This window comes from Notechis scutatus, chromosome 1 (assembly GCF_049901735.1).
Source record: "Notechis scutatus isolate UNSWTSFEM ecotype Mainland chromosome 1, rNotScu1.2, whole genome shotgun sequence".
In the NCBI taxonomy this organism is placed as follows: Eukaryota; Metazoa; Chordata; class Lepidosauria; order Squamata; family Elapidae; genus Notechis; species Notechis scutatus.
In genome coordinates this window covers 183,244,050-183,257,826 of record NC_142009.1, presented here as the reverse complement: position 1 = coordinate 183,257,826, position 13,777 = coordinate 183,244,050, and the positions used below count along the sequence as shown (strand labels likewise).

At 38.9% G+C, this 13,777-nt stretch overlaps 1 long non-coding RNA gene across 2 annotated transcripts; it reads right to left on the bottom strand.

Annotated features, from left to right (window-relative positions):
• Positions 1–1,210: 1,210 nt before the first annotated feature.
• On the bottom strand, positions 1,211–13,196 carry LOC148133122 (uncharacterized). 2 transcript variants are annotated; one of them, XR_015747114.1, is made up of 4 exons: positions 13,040–13,196; positions 6,555–6,705; positions 5,687–5,913; positions 4,114–4,520 (listed from the first exon to the last, which is right to left on the bottom strand). It is a non-coding gene; the product is annotated as an uncharacterized LOC148133122 (long non-coding RNA). The 2 variants fall into 2 exon arrangements; XR_015747108.1 differs by lacking the exons at positions 4,114–4,520; positions 5,687–5,913 and adding an exon at positions 1,211–1,739.
• Between the last annotated feature and the right edge of the window lie 581 nt (positions 13,197–13,777).

Here is a 13,777-nt window from a genome sequence, read left to right as displayed (position 1 = left end):
GGAGCTCAAGGTAGTTTACATGGATAGCAAACATACAGATGAATGTTTGAATTAAGCAGCACCTTTTGTGTCTGCAAGAAGAGTCAGCCTTCAAAGACAAGCTCAGGTTGCCTTCTTTGAACACTGGCATAGTATTCTTCAAACATCCAGGCCTACTTGGAGACTCTAAGTATACTTTCCTTTGCTAGGTCCTCAGTAAAGCCATGGCTTTATTTTCTTACCTCTTTCAAATTCTTAACTCTGTGCCCAGCTTTTTCATTTTAAAATGGGGTAAGTGTGTGTGTGTGTGTGTGTGTGTGTGTGTGTGTGTGTGTGCATAAAATGCACTTAATTTTGGCAGGGTCATCAGTTTCCCCTCATAATTCCACATTTAACTATCTTTGGGACCAAGCAGATGACCATGCTGGTGAAGACAGATTTATGCTATTCTGTACCCATTGCTCAGTAAAATCTAGTGTTCTATCTATAATTACTCTAAGAAAATCACGTCCCATCGATTCTTTCACCATAATAATAACCTTAATCCTCAAGCTTTTAAAAATGCAACTTTAAAAAAGTCTTTACCTTTTCTTTTCAATTTGTTTCCCAAGCCACAATAATAACATATCTGCAGCAAAATAAGAAAGACAAAGGACCAGTAGGGTTTCTTTTATGGAATGCTTTTAATGCCACTTTTCCTATGGATGTCACAACATGATGCTCTCTTGCTCACAGCTGGGTGAACTGAGATGGCAATTTTGATGGAAACTATATAAAGAAAGTATTGCTCCCAAAAATGATGAATGGTTAATTAACAACTGGCAATACTCCTCTTCTCTTCTCTTCTCTTCTCTTCTCTTCTCTTCTCTTCTCTTCTCTTCTCTTCTCTTCTCTTCTCTTCTCTTCTCTTCTCTTCTCTTCTCTTCTCTTCGCCACGCCTTGCCTCGCCTCGCCTTCTTTTCTCTTTCTCTTGCTTTAAGGGCAGGGGCATTGCACAAAATTATCTAGAACAGTGGTTCCCAAACTTTTTCAGTCCACTGCCCCTTTGGTGCTACAAACTCATCCTCGGTGCCCCCCACCCAGGGGTGGGATTCAAATTTCTGTGGGCGTGGCCTAATTTGAGGGTGTGGCTTGCTGGTCATGTGACTGGGCGGGTGTGGCTTGCTAGTCATATGACTGGCTGGTGTTGCTTGCTGGCTGGGCATGGCTTGCTGGTCACATGACTGGGTAGGTGTGGTTTGGTAGTCATGTGACTGGGTGGGAGTGGCCAGGTGACTGGCAAACAAGTGGTCCTTACTTAATGGCCGGTTGTTTAGCAAGTGTTCTAATTTATGACTGACCTCCCCAGAGATACTTTACCTGTTTTTGGAGTTTTGACAGCCATGCACACACATACACACAGACTGCCTTCTAACCCTTCTGGAGCAAGTCATTGGACTAGAATCGGCAAAGCATCTCTGATTAGATTCTAGTAGTGAATAAAATCTAATCAGAGATGCTTTGCCGATTCTTGTTGATTTGTTTTATTTGTAGCTCTTTATTTTATGTTGCTGAATTGCATTGACATGTGTGTCCCTTCTGGTGCACAACACAGAAGATTTTGTGACTCTTTGCAGGAAAAATTACTGACCTCTGGCTTTGCTCTACTTTTCAAACATGCCGCCACTGCCGCGTTGTAGGTGCCGGCCCTGCAGGTCCACCCCATTGAGTCCACTGCACTGGAGGGACCTGCCCAAGCAAGTCAAGTCAATGGGGTGAGCCTGAGAGAGGAGAGAGAGAGAGAGAGAGAGAGGAGAAGAGAAGAGAAGAGAAGAGAAGAGAAGAGAAGAGAAGAAAAGAAAAGAAAAGAAAAGAAAAGAAAAGAAAAGAAAAGAAAAGAAAGAGAAAAGGGAAAGAAAGAAAAAGGGACAAAGAAAGAGAGGGGATGGAAGGAAGGAACAGAAAGAAAAAGAAATAAAGAAGAAGGGAGGGAGGGAGAAAGATAATGAGATATCTATTCTAGTCCAATCACTTGCTCCAGCAGGGTTAGAAGGGAGTGTGTGTGTGTGTGTTCTCCTTGTAATTTACCAGTACATTTTGGTTTTGCCTTCTTCAGAACTGGCACTGTAATACATTGGGGAAAAGTAATTTTTAAGGTGGTGATCTGGTCCAATGGATCCTGTTTAAAGCCTCAACAAAATGTGAGAGCTTCCTGATAGTCTTGACCATGTTTCGTCCACAAAAACTTTAATAGAAGCCAAAGAAGTTTCAATGTGGAAAAGGGCCTCAGTCTAAACTAGGCCTCATTTCAATCTGATGCATCAGGTCTCTCTCTCTCTCTCTCTCTCTCTCTCTCTCTCCCTCCCTCCCTCCCTCCCAGATTGGCTTTGTTGTACTTTCCCAAAGTGCCTGCGGGGCTGGCACTTCGAACATGGATGGATGGATGGATGGATGGATGGATGGATGGATGGATGGATGGATGGGAGAGAGAGAGAGAGAGAGAGAGAGAGAGAGAGAGAGAGAGAGAGAGAGAGAGAGAGAGAGAGAGAGAGAGAGAGAGAGAGATATCTATATTGGTAGATAGGTAGATAGGTAGGTAGACAGAAAGACAGGTAGGCAGGCAAGTAGGTAGGCAGGAAGGCAGGCAGGCAGACATTTTGGATGGATGGATGGATGGATGGATGGATGGATGGATAGATAGATAGATAGATAGATAGATAGATAGATAGATAGATAGATAGATAGATAGATCTATATTTGTAGATAGGTAGATAGGTATGTAGACAGACAGAAAGGCAGGCAGGTAGGTAGGTAGGTAGGCAGGCAGGAAGGCAGGAAGGCAGGCAGGCAGGCCTTTTGGGTGGATGGATGGATGGACGGACAGACGGACAGACAGATGGACAGACAGAAAGAATGCGATAGCAGCAGCACTATGGGAAAGTAGAGCAAAGCCAGAGTTGGAATTGAAGCCCACACAAGTTGCCAAGGTTGAGAAACATGGGCTGAATATATCAACTCAGCCATTCTGGCTTAGAGTTTAGCATGCTGGTTGATTCTGGCTTAGTCAATAAACCATGGCTTCCTGCTCCTTAATGCAGCTGCCCCTTTGCCCCTTCTCCAGCCCCCTGCCCCAGTTTTTTCTTTGGCATCCAATTTTGCAATGCCAACCTCCCTGAGGCAGCAATGCGACTGACTTCACCCTCTTTGCTTCAACCCAAGGTCCACTTCCATCGGGTCAAGCAAGGGGAGGTACTCTGCACACGCTCAGAGACTCCCAACTTCATTGCAGCATTCCGCCCACCTTTACACTCCGCCTGGGAGGAGGAAGGCATGTGGAAGCAGCCCAGACTGGCGGAGGTGGAGAGAACAATCACTTAGGAACTAAGTAAGCATGCAAGCAAGCGCAGGGCTCGATCGGAAGAACTGGGCTGCAGAGGAAGGCTAGGTTCTAGTCCAGGACAGCCACGTAGAGCTGAACCAAACTGAGCCACATGCCTTGGAGAGCTGCAGCTGCACCCACCCTCTTTCTGCGCGCAAGCCTGACTGGCTGGAGAGGCAGAGGCCAGGTGGGCGCTGCATGCTCCCTTGTTCTCCTCTGGGAAAGCGGGCCCTAACACTGGACCACCCACCCCTTCCACTGCATGCTTTGGGAGGGTTTTGCTTTCGGGCCTTCTGGCGGACCTCTGCCGCTTCCTCTGGAGAGGGCAGCCTGCAAGCTAAAGTGCCCCCTTTCCACCACCTCCCACTGTCTCCCCCCCAGGCTTGGCAAGGCTCACTGCGTGCGGGTTCCACATTTGAGGCGCTGGCTACGGAGTGATGAAACAGTCAATGGGCTGCGTGGCCAGCAGTCAGTGAGCCTGCAGGGCCGGCGCCTTGAAGGCTTCCCTGCTGCCTGTTAGTGCCCCCTGCCGGCCCCCTTGCCTCTTAGCACCTCCCTAAGGCATCCCACTGCCCCCCAGGGGACAGTACCATCCACTTTGGGAACCACTGATCTAGAACATGCAGCAATTGTAGATACTTTTAATAGTTTTGATTACTAGAAATTCCTCTTCATCAAACACCAGTGAATTGATGGGTAAGTTCACACACAAGTTATTTTGTTTTTCCAAATGAAAAGTAACTTGTGTGTGAACTTGCTCATCAACTCCTGCTGTTTCAAGAAGAGGAACTTCTAGCAATCAAAACTACTAAATATATCTACAATTTCGGTACTTTCTAGTCAATTTCATGCCATGCCTCTACCCTTAAAAGACAAAAATGTCTTCTGGAACTTTCCTAGCCAATATGGCACTCATCCAATGTTTCAGATAGCAATTCCCATTCACTCCAACCAGTATGTCCATAAACACACAAATTGCATTTGTGTTCAAAATGATTGTGGCCCTGCTATAGTTCTAATACACAGTATGAGCCCTTTTAATTAAGATAGAATTTTATTTCTGAAATCTTCATCCACTCTCTCATTTGCTGCTGGATCTTTCTTTAAAAATTGCAATGAAACTGGCAAATTCACAAAGAAAAGATTTACAAATGTTCTCAACAGTACTCATCTATATGGTTACCTAGAAAGAAGTCACATTACTTTTAGCACACTTAATTTCTAAGTTATCATAAACAGTATAGGAATGTAATGTGAATCTGGAAAGAACCGTGCTTAAAAATTTGCCCTTCTGGTAAATAAGATTTTTTTCAATATTATGGTTTCATGTTCTATATTTATCTCTAGATGGGATCCCTGTCACTTACTCCTCACTTGGTTAAATTTCTTTTTGAGATTTATACAAGAAAATAAGAACAAATGTTAGCTTCTGGAAGCAGTAACATAAATGGGAGTGTTGAGGGGGAAAAAACAGGTTTTTGCCAATTTTCTGATATCTGCAAAGTTGAAGAGCCATTATATAATGCATAGCTACCTGTAGCACAAAGGTGTCTTCTTAAAATCAGATAATTGTTAGTGCAGAGGCTATAGTAGTTGGTGGTATAGCAAGTGAAGTGAATACAATAGAATTCAAATGGCAATTCTGCTCACAAAAGAAGCTCAGAATACAGTTTGAAGAATTGCAGTAGCTTAGACTCTGTAAATACATTTTCAATCCGTTAGCTTTCTTTCAATCAATATTAAAATATAGCACATGGCCTAGATTTTAAAATATTGCAAGGTTTTATTTACAAACGGTGTTATTTTCAAGACAGAAAAAAGAAAGAAGGAAAAGGTGAACAATATAAATTGGAATTTGCAAAATTTCTAATACCTGCATCTTATGATTCATAAAATTATCATTGACAGTTATATAAATAATATTTTAATAATTATTTATTAAATGTATATGCTGCTCAACTCCCAGTGGGGGACATATCAGAACAGGGTAGCCAATTTTATATATTGAAAAATAGCAATATGCCCATGTTTCCTATTTTAGTAAATTAACAGATCTCTCTTTCTCTCTATGACTTTTCAAAGATACCAACTTTACATGATATAATAGCAGAGATAGCTCTGGATTTCTAATTTAGAAAGAGATTGAAAAGATAAATCAGTTTTAAAAATGACCAAGTCTAGTTTCCTCTTTAATTCCTTTTTATGGTGGGAAATGTTTTAGAAAACTTAATTATAAGAATTATGAACAATTTAGAACCTAACTAATGAATAATTAAATGAATATGTAAAGAGACCTGGGAAGAGATCTCTTTTTCATCCTGGGACTTGCATAATTAAATATCCCCCTACCTTAATGACTGTCCAGTAGATATTCATAAGTAGTTATTCGTTATACATGGATTCCCCATAAACACGAGTTCCTTCTTTTATATAAGAGCTTTTCTGCTTGAGGAATTAAAGTTTCATTTTCATTAGAGTCTGACAGACATTCACCAGCAGAGAGGAGAAATGATGATCAGTTGTAGCACATGGAAAATCAAAATGTTGTTCAACCTCATGGCTCTCTTCCCATGTTCCTTGAAAATGGGAGAAATCATCTATATAGCAGTAGCAATAGCACTTACATAGACTTAGACTTACATACCAATCTATAGTGTTTTGTAGCACTCTCTGAGCAGTTTAAAACTTCAGCATATCGTCCCCAACAATCTGGCTCCTCATTTTACCAACTTCGGAAGGATGGAAGGCTGAGTTAACCTTGAGCCAGTCAAGATTGAACTCCTGGCTGTGGGCAGAGTTAGCCTGCAATACTGCATTCTAACCACTGCACTTCCATGACTCCTAATTTACATGTATCCTAATGTGTGTATATGTAGAAAATCTCAGGAGGTAGCAGCATCTGACTATAAGGAAAAGGTGAACAATATAAATTGGAATTTGCAAAATTTCTAATACCTGCATCTTATGATTGATAAAATTATCATTGACAGTTATATAAATAATATTTTAATAATTATTTATTAAATGTATATGCTGCCCAACTCCCAGTGGCTCGGGACCCTAAGCAGGACCTGAGTTTTCTGGTTTGTTTTTGGATAGGAAATATAGCAATAGCACTTGCACTTTTATATTGATTCATAGTGCTTTACAACCCTCTCTGAGCAATTTACAGAGTCAGCATATTATCCGCAACCATGTGGGTCCTCATTTTACTGACCTCAGAAGGATGAAAGGATGAATCAATCTTGAGCTGGTGAGAATCGAACTGCCGAACTTCTGACAGCCGGCAATCAGCAGAAGTAGCCTGCTTCATTCTAACTACAGCATCACCATGGTTCTTGCTAGGACTCCTGCTTTTATAAAGTACCCTGAGAGTTGAAAAAAACAACATCAGAAGAAAACAAGTAAGTAATTTTGTTTTCCATATCCTGGGCACTTTGCAGAAAGAACATACTATTATTCAACTGAAATTGTATGCTTATCTTAGCTTTCAGGATCAGTAATGCTTTAAGGTTGAAACTCAGATGTGATAAAAAAAAAAATCTAACCTTAGGTATTTTCTCTCTGTAATCTCTTTTGTCATACCGTCTTGCATAAGATTTTGCTTCAGAGGTGGTATTCAGCAGGTTCTGACCAGTTCTGGAGAACTGGTAGCGGAAATTTTGAGTAGTTCAGAGAAACGGCAAATACTACCTCTGACTGGAGATTTTACAGTGCCCTTCCCCTGCCACGGCCAACAAACCACAACCACAGAACCAGTAGTAAAAAAATTTGAATTCCACCACTGTTTTGCTTATTTTGTAAATGTATAAAATTTATCAATCAAGTGTAGAATTAATCACACTATTGTTCAATTTATAGAGTTGTATGTGATGCCTTACCCTGGGATTACAACTTCCTACATCCTAACATCAGGAAACAGCCATATAGTGTCCATGGTACAGGACAAATTTTACCGTAATGTCTTAGAAAACATTAAGATTTGCCATTGCCTTAGTAACCAAAACCAATCCTTTTTAGATCTTGTATCTAAATGAAACAAAGCTTACGTGTGTATAAGACTGGGTGATATGCATCTTTTGTTATCTGTATTTCTTTTTTCCTGCTATTGTTTTACTCATCACTACCTAAGAAACTGTATTTTCCTTATGTTGTGTTGTAAATTAGAAAGTTTATTTTTGGTCAAGGCTATGTTACTGAAACAAAAGCTTCCTGACATGCTAATTGTATCTAGTGATTTTAGATGATATGACCAAATGCTTTGAAGTAAAGTATTCTGTTTTAGAGCAGTGGCCCCCAACCTTTTGGGCACTAGGAACTGATTCTATGGAGAGAGGCTTTTCCACAGACCAGAGGAGGCGTAGTTTCATGTGCTTCCTGCATCCTGCAGATGGGGCTTCACTTGTTTGCACGGCCCGGTTTCTGGCATGTTGCAGACTGGTGCCAGTCCATGGACCGGGAGTTGGGGATACCTGTTTTAGAGCATTTGTTTAAAATTTTGTAAAGTTTACAAGGTAAACGATCTTGAACAATGAAAAAGATGCTATTGAATGAATGAGTTCTATTGATGGGATACCCTTATTACAATGCAAAAGGCACAGGGCATCTTGAAGGCAAACAGATGTGTTATTTATTAAGCTTCCACAATAAAATGCAGTGATATTTAGAATGTCACAAGGCTTGTTAATGTGGTTTCCGCTATGGAGATTCCTATCCCTTTGGAAGTCCATGTCTCATATTGATTGCTTAGTAACCCTTTTAAAAACCCAATGAAATGAAAGGTTCTGGCAAGAGTTTATTAGATTTCTCACCTACTTGAATCTGAGGAATTCAAGATAGGGAGAAAGCTAGTTGGAGCAAATAGAAACTGTACCATGCATAAAAAGTACACCCCCACAAATAGCAATGTAGCAATGTAGACTCTACTACTTTCAATTGCCTGAATTTCCTGTGACCATATGGGTCACGTTTGAGTTGCTGCTTTACTTCAGCTACCAATGAAAGCTACCTTTTGAGCAGAATATATGTTTTTAAAGATTTTTGTCAGCCGCAGTTCTCTAATGATTCTCAGCAGAATTGCTGTTGTAGAGAAAGCTGTGTATATCTGGTCACCTGAATTTCTATCTGTTTGCCATTCATAAGGTTTCTTTTGAAGTTTTTTTTCTTCTCAAAACGGTATAACATCCACCTTTTTGATAATTGCATGTCAGGATTTTGGCCTCACAATGAATGTGTCCTCTGCATACATTACAGTGGGTAGCATTTGGCCAATATAGATGATCTAATTTAATGAAACTTTATGGAGGGTGATGCATATTATTTTATTAATTCAAACCTGTAAGCATCTCTTCTTCATTAAGTTGAGAGGTGAATGTCATCCTAGGGTTTTGTCCTGAGGTCTTTTTCCTCAGGGCTCTGTGTAAATTATCAATTAAAACAGACTATTTTTTAATGATTAATACATTTTAATAATCTTACGCTCTCAATAGATCCTTGAGCTCAGCAGCTGTTTGGGATATTTATGAACAATTATATAGAGACTGGGAATAATCTTAAGAAGGAAGAATTCTTTTTTTGTTTTTAAGGGAAGTTTTTATAATTTACATGTTTCTGTCCCATTTGAAATGTTCAAATATTAGCAACCTGTTAAATTGCACTTATCAAAACCCAATCTTAATTTTTAAAAAATCCCCTAAATGCAAAAACTGTATTTTGAGGGCATCAAGATACATACAACTAAAACATGCACATAGAAATATAGTACAGGGAGTTCTCAAGTTAGGAACAAATTCAGCCCCACATTTCAGTTGTTAAGTGAGACATTTGTTAAGTGACTTTTGCCCCATTTTATAACTTTTCTTGCCACAGTTGTTAAGTGAATCACTGCAGTTGATTAATTAGTAACCTGGTTCTTAAGTGAATCTGGCTTCTCTATTGACTTTGTTTGTCAGATGGTCTCAAAAGGGGATCACATGACCCCCCCTCCCCCCCCCCCGGGATACTGCAATGGTCATAAACACGAATCAGTTGCCAAGCATCTGAATTCTGATCACATGATCATGTGGGAATGCTGCATAACTATAAAAAAATGGTCATAAGTCACTTTTTTCCAGTGCCATTGTAACTTTGACCAGTCACTAAATGAACTGTTGTAAGTCGAGGACTACCCGTATAGCCATTGCATTGGAAGCACAGTAAGTATTTGCAGCTGGTATGAAGTTGATCGTTATTATCTCTTTTATTTATTTATTTTTACTAGAGTGTGATTAGCACTTTCTTCAAAGTAATTCACGTGCAGAAGAACATTATAACTCCCTTCTATGGATACTACCATTTTAATAATACAGTCTGTTATAATGACGGGGTGTTTGGCTTTTATTTTGGTTTTCTCCACCTTTAAATTTCTCTGATTATGATATGGGGGAATAGTCAATGCACAAGAAAGACTTCCAGCCCCTCACCTTCTGTTAACTTAAAACCTGGGCTAACAGAAATGTTCCTATCTAATCAACAGTAAAATTAGTTTTCATAAGCTGTACTGAATTCAGGCGTAACAAGCTGTATGCTAGAGATTAGGTGGCCATTTCCTCCCTTTTCTGTGAAAAGCAGACACAATGTTTTGATTTTACCTTTGCTTGGTGGAGCATGGCTGCAATCTACAGTGAAGCAGTGTTAACATTTTGATTTTTTGATTAATGACTCACAGAGCATAAAAGGTCTACTCAGCCATATATTTAGCTGGAGGTTCTTCGGCTAGGCAAGCAAAAGCCCCTGGATTATTTATCTCGCAAAGTAAGTGTGTTAATAAATTATAAGTGGGCCCTGCAACAAAAAGTGTGATGTGAAGTGTTCCTTTTCAGGATCAGTCATTCAGCCAATCCATCTGCTCCTTGCTTCAAGTTCTATTTTTACACATCTACCAATGCTTATACATATTTTTCTGTGCCACTAAATCTATTAAATCACATTTTAATCTTTTTGCATGGGTTGGAAAGTTTTGATTCCACAAAGAGTCATATTCAATTTTGGAAGCATTATTACTGTTGTATCAGCTCTAAAATAAACTTTTGGTATTACAGACAGACCGAAGATGTTATGGCAGCAGGAAGGTAAACTCTAGGGTTGAAATGATCATAAGTAAGAATTTTGAGTAAAAAAAAAAAAGTCTCTGTTTAAGCTACACCATTAAAAAAAAGTGATAGGTTTGGAATATTTTGGATGTTTTTCTTAATTAACATGTCCTTTTGATTCATTTACTATGGTGACTGTCTTTGGGGATTGCAATGTTTCATTTTTTCTCTTTCATCATTCCTGATATTACTTTACTGAACATTAAATACATCTTTGAACATTCCTTCTAAGTTCTTGTTTAACAAATTTGTAATTTAATGATCAACCCAACATGTAATTGCAAATTGACTCAACCAGTAGACCAAACTGTTTCTCTCTCTAAAATATAATACGATTTATTAGAATATAGAATAATAGAGTTGGAAGGGACCTTGGAAGTCTTGTAATCCAATTCTCTGCTGAAGCAGAGGTCCCTATAGTATTCTGGATAAATGGCTGTCCAGTCTCTTCTTGAAAAATTTCAGTAATGGGGTACCCACAACTTCTAGAGCAGGGGTTCCCAACCTGGGTTGCTCTCACCCCCTGGGGGTGCGAGACGATATTCCAGGGGGTGCGAGAAAAGTCCAGGTAAATAATAGGATATTGGCCATATGTTGGCATTTTTATTTTCTTTTGCAATGGATTAACTTTGTTTTCATATTTAGTGGCCGTCACATACACAGCTGAAAAGATTCAATCCTACCATATATTTAACGCGTTCAGTAGTTCCTAAAGTCTAAATTTCAGGGGGTGTGAAATTTCTTTAGGGGTGCGGGGTGAAAAAAAGGTTGGGAACCACTGTTCTAGAGGTAAGCTGTTCCATTGATTAATTGTTCTTAGCACCAGGAAATTTCTCCTTAGTTCTACACTGGATCTCTCTTTAATGATCTTCCACCTCTTATCCTGTCCACTGGTGCTTTGGAGATAGATTGACGTGCTCTTCTCTATGGCAGCTCCTTAAGTCCTGGAAGACTGCTATCATATCACCCTAATCCTTCTCTTAGTTTGACTAGACATACCCAGTTTCCTCAATTGTTCATCTTATGGTTTAGTCTGAAGACCTCCTATTATCTTTATTTCTCTGCACTCTTTCTAGGGTCTCGACATGTTTTTTTGTATCAGGGTGAGCAGAACTGGATGCAGTATTCCAAATGTGGTCTCTCCAGTATAGCATAAATTGGTATTATCACTTTGGGTGATCTTGTAATTATCCCTCTGTTGATGCAACCTAGGACTTTTCCTTTTCACATCCTTCAAGGTGGTGGGTCTAGTTGTGCCTCAGTGTTTATTAACTGGAGCCAAGATTGTCGCCATTGATACTGTAAGGGGGAATTCTTCAGAGAAGTCCATGTCTTCTTTCCTCCATTCTTCCTGTACTACTCTTGACCCTCTTCCAATGGTCTGACATCTCAAATTGTCTCTATTTAGCATCCCTGCTATTTTGTGAAGCTAACAGAAAACATTAATGTTGCAATAGATGAAAATATGAATTGAACTAGTAGAATAATTTTGAAGCTACTTAGAAAGAAAAATAACAATAAACTGGGTTAACAAATGATAGTTTAATGAATAATCAAATATTTGTATTTCCAATTACTGTCATAAATCGCTGTAGATGGTGACTACTATGGTTACTTTCCTACTCCAAACTTACAAATGCATTGCACCTCATTAAATCCAAAGATTAATCAAAGAATATTTTGCATCCTAATTAGTTCTATATACTGAAATAAAGAACATTATAATATCATGTAGTTACTTGTGATGATTAATTGTGCCATTGATAGCATAATGTATTGGTCCTGCCAAAATCTTAATTACTAAAAATAAAAACAATCAAATATAATATTTAGCAGAATGTAATTATTTAGAGGGAAATCCAATCCATCCCATAATTTCATTTTAGAACATCTTCTGGATTAAAAAAATATGGAATATGGGTTACAGCATGTGAGACTCACCCACCCACACTTGTTGAGAGATGACTTTTACTACTGTATTATAATTTCACAACATAGCTTTGGTCTGTACAGAAATGGCAAGCATACCGTGCAGATTACAGATGAATCACAACCAAAACAAAACAAATTAGTTTCAATAGGAAGATACGTTCTGATTTCTTGCACTTTAAAGAGAACACACAGTTTGCTTTAATTCAGTAAGAGACAGGGCAACAAAACACACACCCACAACACTAATTAACACATAGATAATGAGTTGAGAATAGGTCTGGAAAGAATTTATGCTTCCTCCATTTAAATGTCTCACGTGTTAAGAACTATGCTCTAAGAAATGGTGTAAATGCTAATGGACTATTCATTTATTTAATTGCTTGTTTATTTGAGGATTTATACACTGCCTGGATTATGTATGATAAAATTATCATACGAGGACATAAGATAAAATGTAACAAAAATATTTCAGTTAAACACATAGCTAATAACTGTGGTGTTAGCTATATCTTATACCACCATCCCCATAGTTTCCTTGTTACATTTGTTTTTGCAAACAAAAACCAGGAAAAAAAATCAAATTAAAAAATGGGCTGAAATAATGGTGGGACCTTAATTCAGTAAAAGGGAGGAGACCCACCTATTTTAAAAAGCAAGAAGAAATGGTGATGAGGCAGCATGGCATCTTTATTCTACAGAGAAGGAAGAGTCAAGTTACTGGAAGGCAGAGTATCAGTGGTCATGGATATCTGTGCCAGCGTTCCAGCAAACTTCCATTCCAAAGTGAGTATGGGCCAGTGCTGGAAGCCAAATGTGAAAATATTTCTAGCCTGTCAGTTCTTATCAGAGTTCTGGCATCCTTCTCAGTGTGTGTATTTCGATATCTGTGGATGTCTTCAAGCCCTTATCCTGCCTTGTCTCATTAATTATTCAGTGTGATTTGTGTTGCTTTTGTTCTATTTATAATTTATATGTATTTTGAGTTTGAATGGAAGTTCTTCCTTTTCGTAACTGTTTATGGGGGAGTTTTTTCGCCAGTCAATGATAATTGGACCTTTAAAGCTAAGTTGAAGGAATTAAAGGGACTTTACCTGATTTTGTGACTTTGTTGCTTTTGTATCCCATCCCATCACAGGTACCTTTATTTGGATAGTAAACTGGCACATCTATGGAATCCAGAATCTGAAAGTTTTCAGGCTTCCTTGCAATATTCAAAACTACAAATCCATCTCCTCTTGGCCATCATCACGTCACATGGCCCAATCACGATCCATCCAAAAATAAGGTCCTTAATTCATTCTGCGCCATACTCAATGACCTTGAACTAACAAAAGAAATTTGTTTTGTCTACTTAGAGCTACTCAATTGAATCCCCCCT